A 15,257-nucleotide genomic window follows, 5' to 3' on the forward strand; every position below is an offset into this window, starting at 1 on the left:
AATCTATTTCTAGAAAGTGAAACGAGTGGAATTTCAAGTATTATTAAAAGGTTCATTGAACGCCAGTGGCATGCGAATTTCCAATCTCGACGATTTGAAGAGCTTTCTTTCGGGGTTTCAACCTTCGTCGGAGATAAGTTTATTGTATAATAAGTATATAAACTCCCTCCCCCTCCCTCCGTTTACTTAGGTATGTTAGAAAAGCTGTATATTATGAAAGCTACTCGTTCTCACGTAAGTAAATTTTATACGCCTTTAGAAAAATCCAATTTAATATTAAAAATTGAATAACAATGCTTTTAATATTCAAAATAAATAATTATAATCACTACCTTCTAATATTAAATTTCTATAAGAATGCGCAAACGTACTTAGTATATATCTGCAATTGTTTTAATTATTTCTTTTTTACTATTATACCACTTTTGCCTCGTTGATTTTTCGCAAGTGGAATAAAACTCCTTCTTTTTCCATCTTCCGGCAACAGTTTGAGACCGTTCTCCTTTCCTACCTTTCTTTTCCTTTCTCTTTGTCGGGATTATTTCCAATCTTACCATTATCGGTAAATAATGGTAATGACCTCAAACACGACGACAACGATCATTCTGACGGCGATAGCGAGAAGGAAGTCTGATAGCTGCCTTTCCACTCGCAAATGCAGGCAAGGATAGAAACACGCATGACACACGCTTCCGTCTGCTATTGCGCGCGGATGTTAGAACTAGATCAAGCTTTCACGATCTCTCGGCATTACCGAAAGAAGTGAAACCACACGGGGTGTTGTGTGCAGATGCCACGATCACTGCTCTGTTACGCTAAACTTGCTCGACCAAGCATGCGACGAAACAATCGATGACTCTTTGACATATCGCAAGACTTTCGCCAAGAGATCGAAGAAACGCAACCTGGCATCCAAATTATTATTATTGTTGCTTTATGGCAAACGTCCTTGCCCGGTTTGAAACAGTTACGTAATAATGCTTGTCGTTACGTGTCGCTTTTGTATATCTTTAATCTTTTGCCCATTTTAAGAATTCTCTTTATTACACAAAATCCAAATTAAAATGTTGTAATTTTAATAAATATTTTTATTTGTAAATTTAATATTTTAATTTTTTTGTTTCACTTATTCACACCCTTTTTCTAGTTTACTTCGTAGATTTATGTAAAATTTATTTACCTTTACAATGGTTTAAAAATCATAATTTATTCTTATCATTTATTATTTACTTCAGAAGAGTAATAGATTAATAAAAGATATGTCTTTGATATAAATATTTTTCTTTTCTTATTGATTACATACAATATTTTTCTAATAGATACATAACAAAATTAGTATAGTATGAATAAATAAAACATTTTACATGTCGTACTATCTTTTTTTTTTTATAAGAAAAAATTCTTTATACGTAATAAATCGCGTATTTACTAGATACAAAAACATTAATAGACTTCATTAATATTAATAAAGCAAAAAGACACTATCAGTAGCACTTCAATCAATATATCGATATTTTGCACTTTTCACTTCTTTGCATTTTGTGTCTCTACATAAAATTTGATAAAATCTATTAAAAAGATCTTATAATTAGTTTTATATTAGAAAGCATAAGTTATAATTAAATAATTAAAACAACTATTTTGCAATAAGTGACATGAAAATTTAGTAAAATTAAAAATTTATATTTATATTATAATTTTGTAATTCATACTATATTTATTGTTTTGACCCTTCAGATGATAATACGAACCTCGACTATCTTCTTAATAATTCAATCGTAATTAATTTTTTACTATCTATTGTAATTATAGTTTGAATCGGTTTAATTGGACTATTTTGCGAACATCATTGAGCATTTAATTGCAGTTACGATAATGCCGCTTCAGAAGCATAAAAAGGCTTTTGTCTTATCAACTGTGATCTAATTAGAAGTACTAATTATAAACTTAATGATAGATATTACTATTCAAATTATAGAGTCAGATAATGCATAATATATATCTTTCAAGAAATTTAATAGGCAGACATAAATTTCATAAATTAATATTTTTATTAGATTTCTCCAATATACTAATATTTATTTAAATATGTGCGTATATAATACTTATTTTAAACTTTCTTTAGTATATTACAAATACTTTCTCCTAATGCAAGAACCTTTTCGTTACATATCCGAAATTTTAACTCATGCATAAAGTTTCTATCAAACTCGCTACTTTTGTCAATGCTGATAAGATTTACTTACGTTATTTACTTTTTTCGGCATATTTAGCGCTAATAGCGTTTTAAAATGTCAGCGTAAATATGTCTATTGACGTCACATACTTTGTAAAGATGTTACTTCGAAGAAGCCAAAAAACATAATAGCGTCTTATTTACTCAGAAAATATCTCTTTTTGTTATTCGTAGAAATTTTTCAATATTGACGACAACATACATCATACATTGGTGACAACATTCTTTATACATTCACTTTACTATTACCATTCTGATTTTTATTTTATGATCTTTGTATTTAAGTTATTGTTAAATTTTTGCATTTGTTCTTTTAATTTACGCTCAATAAAAATTGATATGGATAAGAGTGAATTTCGTTGCGAAAAACTGGGCAAAAATTACGATCATCGCGTTAGACACATATGTTCATAAGCTTCGCATCGGCGATGTTAAATTGCTTTCTTGAAGTTTCTTAGAATTTCGAAATGATCTATACCGACCGTATTATCTTAAGCAATATTTCTAAAAAGAACAAGTCGCTAAAGAGGGACTTTCCATTTCTTACAAGGCGTAAAAAACATTGTACACAACTTCAGTAATTAAATGTCAATAATTTTTGCTCCTGCTGATCAAATTTTACCTCAAATTGTAAATCCATTTGGTCGTCAAAATTTCAATATTTTCTTACAAGATGCAATTTTAAAAGTGTCAATTCCTCGAATGTATGAAAATAATTATATCAATAAACAATGTTCACTGCCGAATACTCTTTCCAGAATTCATCTTACAATCCTAAAGTTACACTGCGAGAACGACTCGCTCGCCGCGCAGATAATGACATAGCAAAACGACACTCGTATAAACAATGCAACGTAAAGAGAAAAATAATGATCACTCGTTCGGCAATGCGGAACGAATGATCATTATTTTTGTAGTCCAGTCAAGAATACTTTAACCGTTTTGCGTTACCACAAAATAAGCGATACAGAATGCAACGAGTTCAGTGTTTCAAAATGTCTAAAAAATAAAAATTTGAAAGTAATCTGTATGTCCCCGAATTACTCGCTTACTTTGAATTGGAAAATAAATTTTTTCTAATAGATAACAGCAATTAGAAATTTACGATTGTTAATAAATTGCAATTCTAAACTTTAAAAATTAAATTTTCACATCTAAGCCAGTACATAACATGTTTTTTAATATTTCTCAAAGAGGCGCAATAAAGATACGTGATAAAAATTTTATTTACGCCCATAATTTTGGTTGTATCTCAATAATGTATTTTTGATAATATGTTTTCGTACTAATCTGCAAATAAAAAATATCTCAACAAGAAAAGAAAACGACAATATATCGTACGTAACCAACAAAAATATTATATTAATTTTTATGTGCCGATATCTAGATATTAGAGTATTTCAATTTTTTCTAAAAATATATAATATTATTTTGGTGATTTCCATTCAAATATGCCAGACAAGATCCGTATTATTTGGACAATAGTATATAAATTCATTTACTTTAAAATATACAGGGCTGTATTTGAAATATCTTTACTTGAAAAACAATGTTTGTAAGACAATTGTAAATAATTTATATTTTATATTTCAGCGAAATACAAAAAAATAGTTTGCATTTTGTATTTCAGTATAAATAACAAAAGATTGGAAGTATTTTGTATTTTAAATAAAATTGATAATCAATCTTATTATTTGAATTATCAAATACAAAATACAATGGTACTACAAATAATGTATTTTATATTAAAGTATTTTAAATATGTATGCCCACCTTGAAGATATGTATAAAAAAGATTGAATTTATGAATATTAAGCAATATCAAATCTTATTGGATCGTGAGAATATAAATTAAATAAATACTGATGAGAACGTGCTGTAACAATAACGATCATATTAGATCTAAAGTGCTTCTATATAATTGCGTGCGAATTTATATATTATGTTGAATAATAATTCAATATTATCAAGATCGATCTAAAGATGCATAAAGTGCATCAAAAATTGTTAAATTGTTAATCAATTTTACTCACGATATTACTACAGTAGTTTAGTGGTGTTGCGTTTCAAGTCCGAGAAAACAATTAATTCGGCGCGCAATTAAGAATCTACAAACGTAGTATATAAATTCACGCGCAATTATATAGAAGCACCTGAGATCTAGCTTGACCGTTACATGTTCTCATCGATATTTATTATGAATATTAAGCCTGACTATACGTTTATTTAATTTACAAAACAATATTTACAATACGTTACTAATTTTGAGCAAAAGTCAACTGAAAATGTGGGAATATCTATCACAAACGAATTCGTTTATTATAATCAATTATTAATAAACAAAATTGTTAAGTTAGTTCTACGTTGATTGTATAAGAGAGTACAATATACGTTTTCTTATCATTTTCAGTACATAATAGACAGTGATTTAATTATTTCAAAAAGTATTATGAGATATATTTTTATTGCCCTACACAATAAAAAAACATTTTATGAAATAGTACTTTATGAAACAGCTCTTTCAAATATCATATTTGTGTGTACTATTAACATAAGAGTCAATATGTATGTTAACACAAGAATCAATATTGATTCCAAAAATTTGATCTGGCGTTTATAATTTGTCCGACAGGGAAAAATCTTTTCTAAGAGAGTATTCTCTTCTAAAACATAAAACACATAGCCTTTTCTGCAATTTAAGAATAGAACAATAATAAATCTTACAAGGCTATGAAAATTATTAATAATAAAATTAATGATGAGAGATAAACCGTAACGATAAAACTGGATCTTGGGTGCTTCTATAATTACGTATGAATTTATATACGTTTATTTAAGATGTCATAAATAATATTAAATCTTATATGATCACGCGTGAGAATTAAAAAAAATCAATGGTACAAGAAACAAGCCGTAACGATCAAGCTAAATCTTGGATGTTTTTATAATTCCATGTGAATTTATATATTATGTATGTAAATTTTTAACAATTAAAAATCTACATACATATGTTTAATGTATTTTTAATTGTTAAAAATCTATATACTTAATACAAATTCACATGCCTTATAGAATTATAATATAATTATAGAAGCACCTAAGATCCAGCTTGACCGTTACGGCTTATTTGTATCATTGATTTTAAAAATAAGAGATATTCATCTATAATTCACGATACCGAGACCATACAACAAATCCTCCTTTAATTTTAAATGCTCAGATTTTCCACTTTTCTCCAGTCTAGTAATAACTACTTTTAAACATAGATTGACAGTATATTGAACACAAAAATGAGTTAAAACTTAAAAATATTTGTAACTTTATTATTTTGACAAGTATCGATCTTTTAAAAATTTTCTAATATTTTAAATATTTTATTAAATATGTAAAAAAGAAACATCTATTTTTTTAGTTTTTAATTAAACTATTCATTTAATTATAATTAGGACCGACCTCAGGTCTACCATACAACAAACAACACGTAAAAAAAGTTAAAAAGTTTAAAAATAGGAAGTACTGTTGTATAAATATTCGCCGGGCATCATTCTATTCGACTATTACTTATTTAGAGTGCTTGTTGGCAAAAAAATATCAGTTTAAAAGCTGGTGTCAGAAATAACTTTAAACGATTTTTTGTTGTAAGCTTTTACATGAAAAAGTAGAAGTTTACAGAAAGTATGGTAAATTGTTATGGGCTACGATGGATTAGCAAATTTTTAATAGTAATAATAATACCAAACAGATACAATACTTAAAAATATGTAAACATTTAAATATGTAAATAATAAAATTAAATATATAAGTATTTAAATAATAAAACGTTCTAAAACTTACGTACAGAATACTAGTAAATCAGTTCATAGAAACAGGATAAGGAGAACGTCAACCGTTAGGCAAACTGTTACTAGAATAAGTCTGAAGAAGGTCTTAAAGGATAAGAAATAATAGGAAATCATTTACTATCTGCGTAGCATGTAAAATTCGATGGTAGATACTTAGATATCCTAGGTATTAATATAGCATAAGATTTTCACATATTTTTATGTAAAACAATTTTTTACTAAACATAAAATAGTTTAGTAAAAAATTGTTTTACACTATTTTATGTTTAGTAAAAAATTGTTTTACAAAAAAAATATATTATTAAAAAAACATTACATAATAAATGAGTAATAATTAGTGAATATAAAAATAAATTCCATTCTCCACATTAAAATGCACATCAGTGATATGGACGAATAAGTTTTATATTTTATTTAAAAAAAGAATGAAATTTTTTATTATGATGACAAATTCTAAATTCGGGATTTCTTAATTAATTTCATGATATTTTGTAAAAACCTTGAAATCAATCGAGAAATCTTGGAAATACCAAAAGTAACAACTTGCAAATTAAAAAATTAAATCTTAAGTAGCACACTTTTTAAAGTTTGGAATAATACCTGCTTCTATATCGACGTAGATTAAGTTTAATCTTAATTGATTCAACTAATTATTCATATTTTCTTGGTTCTAAAATAATTAGAAAAAATAAAGATCAAAAACTAAGATTAAAGTTAATCTACGCATTAGTAGAAACAAATTTAAGATGTCTTTTATACAAAACTTTAAGACGATCTTAAAATATATAAGAATAAACTATATACATTTTGATTTTGGCATGTGTGCTGTCTGGATTGTATAGACCGGGGAAATTCTTGAAAGTTTCCTTTTCTTCTATCTAAATGACGTGATATATATCAGTACACATACATTAGATACTGATTCTGATAACCTGAAAACTGTCGACGAAGTTTCTATTCTCCAAGGACTCATTTCCGCGACGCTTCTAAGTGGTACACGAGAAATCGGTCAGTGTCTAAGCTTCGCCGTAGGAGTCGTTAACGTTAAGTAATACGCTTACTTTTAATATCATGTTAATAATCAATCTTCATAGATCATAAATCATACACCGCGAGGAAGATTTCTACATTATGCATAATTGTTATGGTTAATTTATCCACTATGAATTTAAGTGTGTCGAGTTATATATATCCAGGTCGCATCATTCAAATTTTGGCGAGTTGTATGTATAAAATCAAACATATATTGTAACTATAATTCGAGGATTATATAATTTTGTTTAAAGAAGGCAATAAATATATAATAATTATATATAATTTTTATCTTACTCTCTCTACATAGAGAGAGAGAGAGAGAGAGAGAGAGAGAGAGAGAGAGAGAGAGAGATGTTATACTTTTACTTGGATTGTTTATAGATACTAAATTATTTATATTAATACACATATATCCAGATACTTTTAATTTTTATAAAATTAAAATATTTTTTTTAATTCATGAAGCCTACAAACATTTTATAACTCTAATATATTTAAAAATAAACACTTAAAAGGAAATATTTTGTAAGATTTTAGTTTACAAAAAGATACGAACCGAATCAACCAATGTGTAATTATAGATATGGAACGAAACAATAATACACGAACGAATAATACTTATCTAATATTAAAAGAAGATAACCTCTCAAAAGAAGATACACTCCATAAATTAAGTTATTAAATGATAACCACTATTTTATCCAATCTTCAGGATATTTAAGCTTTATGATATTTGATAAACTCAGTCAGTTAAAAAATAAAGACCTAAAGATTTTTTTTTATCTACTTTTTCTTTTTTTATTCTTTCCAATAATTTAATTAAATTATTAATAATTTTATTTTCCAGTCTCTTTACTAATATGTTCTTTACAAATAAGAACTCTAAAAAAAAGATTTTTAATACTTGTGATTGCATGATAAATAATAGGGTAGCTCCATTTTTATAATTATTACTGTTACAATGTTAATAATAATAATTACATTCCTAGTGAAAAATAAAAATGGAATCGACATCGAATTGACATCGATTCGACGTCGATTCCATTGTCATTCCTCACTGGGTTAGAGTACATAATAATTATTATTTATTTATTAATTATATATAAATGAATCTGCATTTACCAAGCAATTATAGAAACCAAAAACTTTTCTTTTAGTGCGTTAAGAAATATTAAAATTTAACATTTTACAACAAATAGATTTCAAGACTTTTTTCTCTTTTGTTGCATTTATTTCCACACATCACTTCAATCTCGCTCAATATTTTCCAATACGTGCAATACGGCATTATCTGGCCGTGTTCTTGGGCTACATTCTTCATCGCTTTCAGATGACAAATTATTCATATTTACTTACGTAATACCAGCTCAATCGTCGTCCTCGTCGTTTTCGTCCTCGACGTCGTCGTCGTTGTTGGACGTTCCTTGAGTGCACGCACAACCGGGTTCATTAACTGACCAGTAAAATCTTTCTTTATATAACTCACAAGCTTAAGAAAGAGAGTGGAAAGAACGGCAAAAGAAATACCGGACAGATTTCTCTATCTTGCTATCAAATTTAACTTGTACGTCTTGACCTCTTCACGCGAGACTCTGATACTCTCGATTATTTCCACAAAATCAAAATTGCCATAGAATTTCATAATTTCCTCTGCCCTTCTCGACACAGCGATCTTGGCCAAAAGCTACCAAAAAGAGAGTCCAAAGCCAATTAATCAAAATACTTATTAATTTATTCAAAGATAATCCGAAAATATCAAAGCAATAATTATAATAGTTCTTGAAATTCACTTTTTGTAAATGGTCACAAAATTCGCAACTATTTTTTTGTTCTCATTGATAAAAATAAGACGATTCTGCAGTGGCTATATAGTGTCAATCACAATAAAGCTCGCAAATGCACTCAGCGCGAAGATCACTCGTTGCGTCTTTGCGAATAAATCCTGGCGGGCGATTGCAAGTCTCCTTTTTAATTCGTCTCGTTAATATAGAGGAAAGAGAGAGAGAGATAAAAAGAAGAAGAGCGAAAAAATAGTGGATTATCTGATCAAGGGAGAGGATATACAAGAAGAAGAACGAAGAAATAAGATAAGGAAAAGATAAAGGAAGGAAAAAAGACACAAGAGTTCGAGGATGAAGGCAAGATGTCCAACGTGACGTTTGGGTGTACGCGCGCGGTCCACGATCTGTCGAATAGCAAGCAAGGAGATAGTGCGATGTAGTGCCGCCGTTAGGAAAGACCACCAGGTGCCCACCAGATACCCACCGAGTGCCCATCGAGAGTCAGTGGTAGGGAAACGCGCCGGGACTCGAATAGCGAGCGTGTGTGAATCGCCGCCGGTTCCGTCGATTTCGCGAAGAAACGTCGATGCATTTAACGCGTTTTTCCACTCTCGTGTCGAGATAGCTTAAGGCAATTTATACTGAATTATAACAATTTTCCGCACATTTGTTCCGATAACATTTATAAGCGTAAATCAAATTTCTAAAATTACCCAATGTACGCTTTATCAAAATTAATTTTTGTTGGGAGATAACCGTCTCATCATAGAGTAAACCTTCATTTCTATAATCATCTTCATTAGATTAAACAAGCATGATTGACGTTAAAGTGTATACTAAATTTTTAACAATTATTGATGAATGGGTCACTAATTTATATATGTTTTTATCGTACAGAATTGATTATTGAACTAGAAAGTAGCCATCGCTGAGTAAATGTCATTTCTTATAATCTTGAGCCAGAAACAGGAAATTACTTTTACCGTTACGTTTATCGTTACTTTTTAAAACAACGATTTGGTAATGACTTTCAAAAGTGACGAAGCAATGCATTACAAGTAATAAATGATTTTTTTAAATAAATAATGCGTAATGCTAACAAATCACTTTTCAAAAGTGACATTTCCAATGTTAACTTTTAATTAATTATCGTTATTGTCATAAAAAATTGTAACGTCATTACTCAATTTTTATTTTAAAAAGTAACGATAAAAATATTTTCTCATCCCTGTGTGAGACTATAGATTGGTGAATGCTTCTTGGCGAAATTTATTATAGATTCACTTATATGCTATTTGTAAATATTGGTATATAGTGCGAAAAAATTGATTGACTCTTTTTTCTATAAATTTAATATTTTATTTTTATTTAAAAAATATCTATATCTCTATAAATATTTCATGTGAAATGATTTAGTACAATGGTAAGAGCGCTGCAGATTTTTTCTAACTTCACCGTGCGTGCTGCTACGCACATCTCATTGATCACTGCGTGTCGTCTATCCGCAGTGATAGATCCCGTGTTATATCCTACTTGCGTGAGTGTCTCGCTGCATGCGATATCCACAACGTAAATGAATTTCATATCATCCTTATTTCAGCTTCTCCCCTCTTACTACTCTTATTACTCCATCCATACGATGGAATCAATCATTAATCAACTTTCTGTGTCGCAATACTGCCGGAGATGCGATGCACTGCAAATGAGCAAGAAAACGGAAATGAAACACGTTTTGTACCTTCCGTAAACCTTGTGATTATAGTTTTCAAGGGGACTGAAATGACCGCTACGTGATTCTAGGATCAAGGGCCGCTAAGCGAAAACCGCAAGAATGCGGATGAAGGCAGATAGGCTATTCCAAAAAAATTTGATGTAATTGCTTTAAATGTTATGTTGAGATAATATTTAGAAAAATGATATATGTATCGCATTCAATGTCAAAATGAACAAACAGTATCAAGATAAGTATTTTGTTTAAGTTAAATGTGGAGTTGGAATATTTGATGTGAGAAATCATTCAGAGTATACTACAAGAAGAGGTCAAAAGTGCACTTCTACAAACGTAATAATAGTCTAAAAACATAATATGTAATAATAATCAATATAACGAAATAGTAGTTTTATAAAACGTGTTGTTTGCTCTATAAAAAAATGTATACCTACTAAAAATGGAATAGAACATTTGTGTCAGAGCATATAGTGTAAATCAATAATGGCTTCCTGAGCTTCCTAGAAACGCATTTATGATATAAATCAACAATTAGGATAGTTGCAATTAAAGATGTATGAGTAAGTACAATTGTCACGATGGAATTAAAAATTGATTACTTTACACGGCCGAAACAAAGAAACTAACGAATGTATCTATCTCAAATTTTAATATAGTAATCTTGTGCAAAATTAAATGTATCTAAAATTATACGTAGTTTGATTTGTGTGAACTTTTCAAACTATCTTCGTATCTTATCAACCCCTTATCACCAACTTTTGCTAATTGAACACATAACTAATGAACAAAAACAAATTAATATATTAAAATTGCGAACGAGGAGATGAGTATTATAGATCACTGATTCTGAAGGACAATTATGCTCAATCGTAATAATAAATTATACTATGTCATACCATATCTGTTTATAATGATAAATTAGCAATTCAAAATCTTAAATATACTATTTCAACGACTTCAAGGATCATAGTTTTTTTTTTCTCGACAAAGATCAACGAAAAGTCAATTTTCGCTTGAAATTTCAATTAATCACGATGACGCAACGTCGCGCATCTAAATAAATAATTGATATTATTAGGGATATGTATATTAACGGAAATGATAGTAATAATATATAAACTATTTAATGCGCAGGAATATTATTTGAAATATTATATGTTGGAGAAGTTGCTTAGTAGAATAAAACTTTTTGTTCTTTTACACTTAGCCTAACAGATTAAAAAAAAGTTTATTATTACATCAATGATTTCTGATGGTTCAATCAGACATTATATATGTATATATTATATCAAAGTATATAAAAAAGAGATGTGTTTTGAATATATTTACATATCAATACTAACTACTTAATTGATTAATGCAACACATTTTAATAATAACTACAATAACAAATAAAAATGTCTTGATCATAATACTCTATTGATTAAATAAAATTTTATTCAATGCTCTATATCAAATCTTATTGGACCGTAAGAATTTAAACCAAATGAATACCGATGAGAACATGCAGTAACGCAAGCTAGATTTCGGGTGCTTCTACATAATTGCGTGCGAATTTATATACTACATTCGTAGATTATTAATTGCGAATGTCGAATTTTTTTTAGACTTGAAACGCAACACTACTAAACTAGCAGTAATATCACGAGTTAAATTAACTATAATAATTTAACAATTTTTAATGCTCTTTGCGCATCTTTAGATCGATCTTAATAATATAATAAATAATTCGTAGTATATAAATTCACACGCAATTATATAGAAGCACCCGAGATCTAGCTTGACCGTTACGGTATGTTCGTATCGGTATTCATTTGGTTTTTATTCAATGCTATTTTCAATATTAATTCTTAACACAAATAAATCATTAGTGTGTTCTGCACAATTCTTTTCTTTAAAATATTACGTATAAGCTATATATAATGATCTCTATTTTTTAAATATATAACTTTACAAATATTTTCTAAAGATATCAATAGGTACAATATATTTAAGAATCATTTAATTTTTGTATACTTGTAAAAGCGAAGAAAACTAAAATACAAACGAAACAGATATGAGCAATCCATTGTGTAGTATAGGACCAAAAAATTGTTATATATATTAATATAGGCGTAGCCAAGATTTTGTTTAGGGATATATTAAACATGTATGTTTCTCTCGGAGGAGGAGAATAGTCGTATGGATTATTAGACTTCTTTTATTTTATATTATTTTTAATTAATTATTAGAAATAAATGTTATACACATTTAATTTAGTAATTTATTACTTCATTATTCTTACAAAATATTTATTTGAACTAAACAAACTTATTTTATTTATAACAGTAGCTGTCTTGGATTTTTAGATAATCTTTTTAGAATTTCCATCTCTAATTTTTTTTCTTCTCCAAATTAATTTTTTGTGAATACTCATTAATACTCACGGTAAATATTCTTTTTTTTATAAATACGTATAAATTTTGAAACCTTATTACATTGTAAATTTGTAATTATTTTGTAATTATTTTTATTTTAAAAGATTTAGAGCTTATAAGCTCTAGTATAGAACGAGTAAGAACTAAGCAAACATTAAGTTCTCGTTATATTTATCGCCATTTTGACGATAGCTTGTTCAGTTAAGAAATAGTAAAAAAATTACTTAATGCAATTATTAAAGATTAAAATCTAATCAGGGCTTATCCAAAATTACAAATATTTGCATAAAAATTTAGAAAATTATTAGAACATATGAGCGTGCATCTTCACCATGTAAACGAAAATAAAATATGATTAATTTTATTTTTCAAGGTTAAATTTGTATGCAAGTAAATTTTATGCATGTAAATACCTTTCCAGAATGATCGTTGACCTATTACTCTTTTATAACCATTTATAATCGTAATTTTTTACACTACTACATTGTCGTTTTTTTAGAGAAGTCTATGGTAATATTTGTATGCATTTAGTCAAAGATCGAAGCGTCTCCGGTCCTTACGTTCAATTGTATAAAGGTATATTAAAAGTTACATTTTCAACATATTTTCCTCTCTTATTTCATCGTTAACTTATCCTAGAATTTTGCACACGTCAAGTTCAGTACTTCACTTTATTATATATATATATATAACATTTGTATTAGATACTTCGTATTAGGCATTCTGGGTCTTTTTTATCCACTCCAAACATTTTTTACTGTTCTAATCTTTCAAAAGATCTAAAAAAAATTCAGAATTATTTTTCAACATATTTACTATATTGCCAAATAGTTAGTTGACTTAAATGTAAAATCTTTATTTAATAAAAATCAAATTTGTGCTATGAAATTTGAGATTGAAACTTTGCTTGAATCAAAAAAGATTCTTTCCGTGCCAACGAAGGGTTAATATTAAACATTTATATTAGAAGTATAAACGCTTCTTTCACGTTTTGTTGTTCCAATTTATGCGTCTTAGAAGTTTCGTTTACACTTCTGTTACTCTTTCTTTTTACATTCGATTTACGCTCCAATTTCTATTTTCATCAGGATAGATATTCTCAAGCACAGATTTCGCTCCGTTAATTGTGCTGGTAATTTTATTTTCAATGTTAACTTTATGATCAATTATTATCTTTATTATTAAATATAAAAATGAAGCAATTCTAAATTTTTTTTAATATTAACACTTAATTAGAAAATTACAAACGTACAGACAGTATAATGATGGCTTCAAAAACTTCGTAATGTTGGTGACAAATGTGACAATCTTAAAAATGAAAAGGGTTGACCCGCAGTCATTGACAATACCTTAAAGGTAATTATGGAAATGGATCTATTAAAAATCATGTACTCATCAAGAGATTATACAAAAACTAATCAATTAACAATTTTTGAACAATCAATAGACATTTTCGAAATATAATTGAAATATTAAATACGATTTACAAATGAAAAAAACAATAACAGAGTTGAATTTGCGTCAACAGATTTAAAATATCAGGCTATGACCTTCGTCGAACTGTAGGTTGTCATCTTTCCGAACAGTAATTGTAACAGGTCAAATTGACAATAGCGTCATAGTGATAAAATATTAAAAAATAAATTAACTATCAGTAACTTTGAAGTTAATTGAATTAAATTTATGAAATTAAGTTAAAATAATCTAGAATATATACACACCATTGTACATACATGGAAAGAGATAACACTTTCAATGTTGATGTAACAAATATGATATATTATATGTAATAATAAAATAATAAAATAACAAGCAGAAGTTATGATATCCTTCTTTCTTAAGCTCCACGATGCTAGAAATCGGTCCAAGATCTTGGATAAAGAAAAAATTGAATAACCAATCAAAATAGATAGAATCCAATTTTGTATCGCTTTGTGAATTAAAAACTTTATATGAAAAATTTCGGAGATTAATCTCTTATATAAAGAAAAAACTCCTTATCAGGAGACGCGGTAGTGTCTACGGCCATGTTCAAAAACTGTTTAATATCTTAATCACGTTGGTCCAATCAAAATTGTGAGCAAATTCAAGTCTGCGTTTTATAATAATAAATTTATTTTGTACATACATCACATCTTTTTATATTATTTTTATACTTATCAATTCTCTTGAATATTCTACGTGTCTGGCCTTATACAATATATATATATATATATA

Source organism: Cyphomyrmex costatus, unplaced genomic scaffold (genome assembly GCF_001594065.2).
Source record: "Cyphomyrmex costatus isolate MS0001 unplaced genomic scaffold, Ccosl1.0 scaffold815, whole genome shotgun sequence".
NCBI classification, from domain to species: domain Eukaryota; kingdom Metazoa; phylum Arthropoda; class Insecta; order Hymenoptera; family Formicidae; genus Cyphomyrmex; species Cyphomyrmex costatus.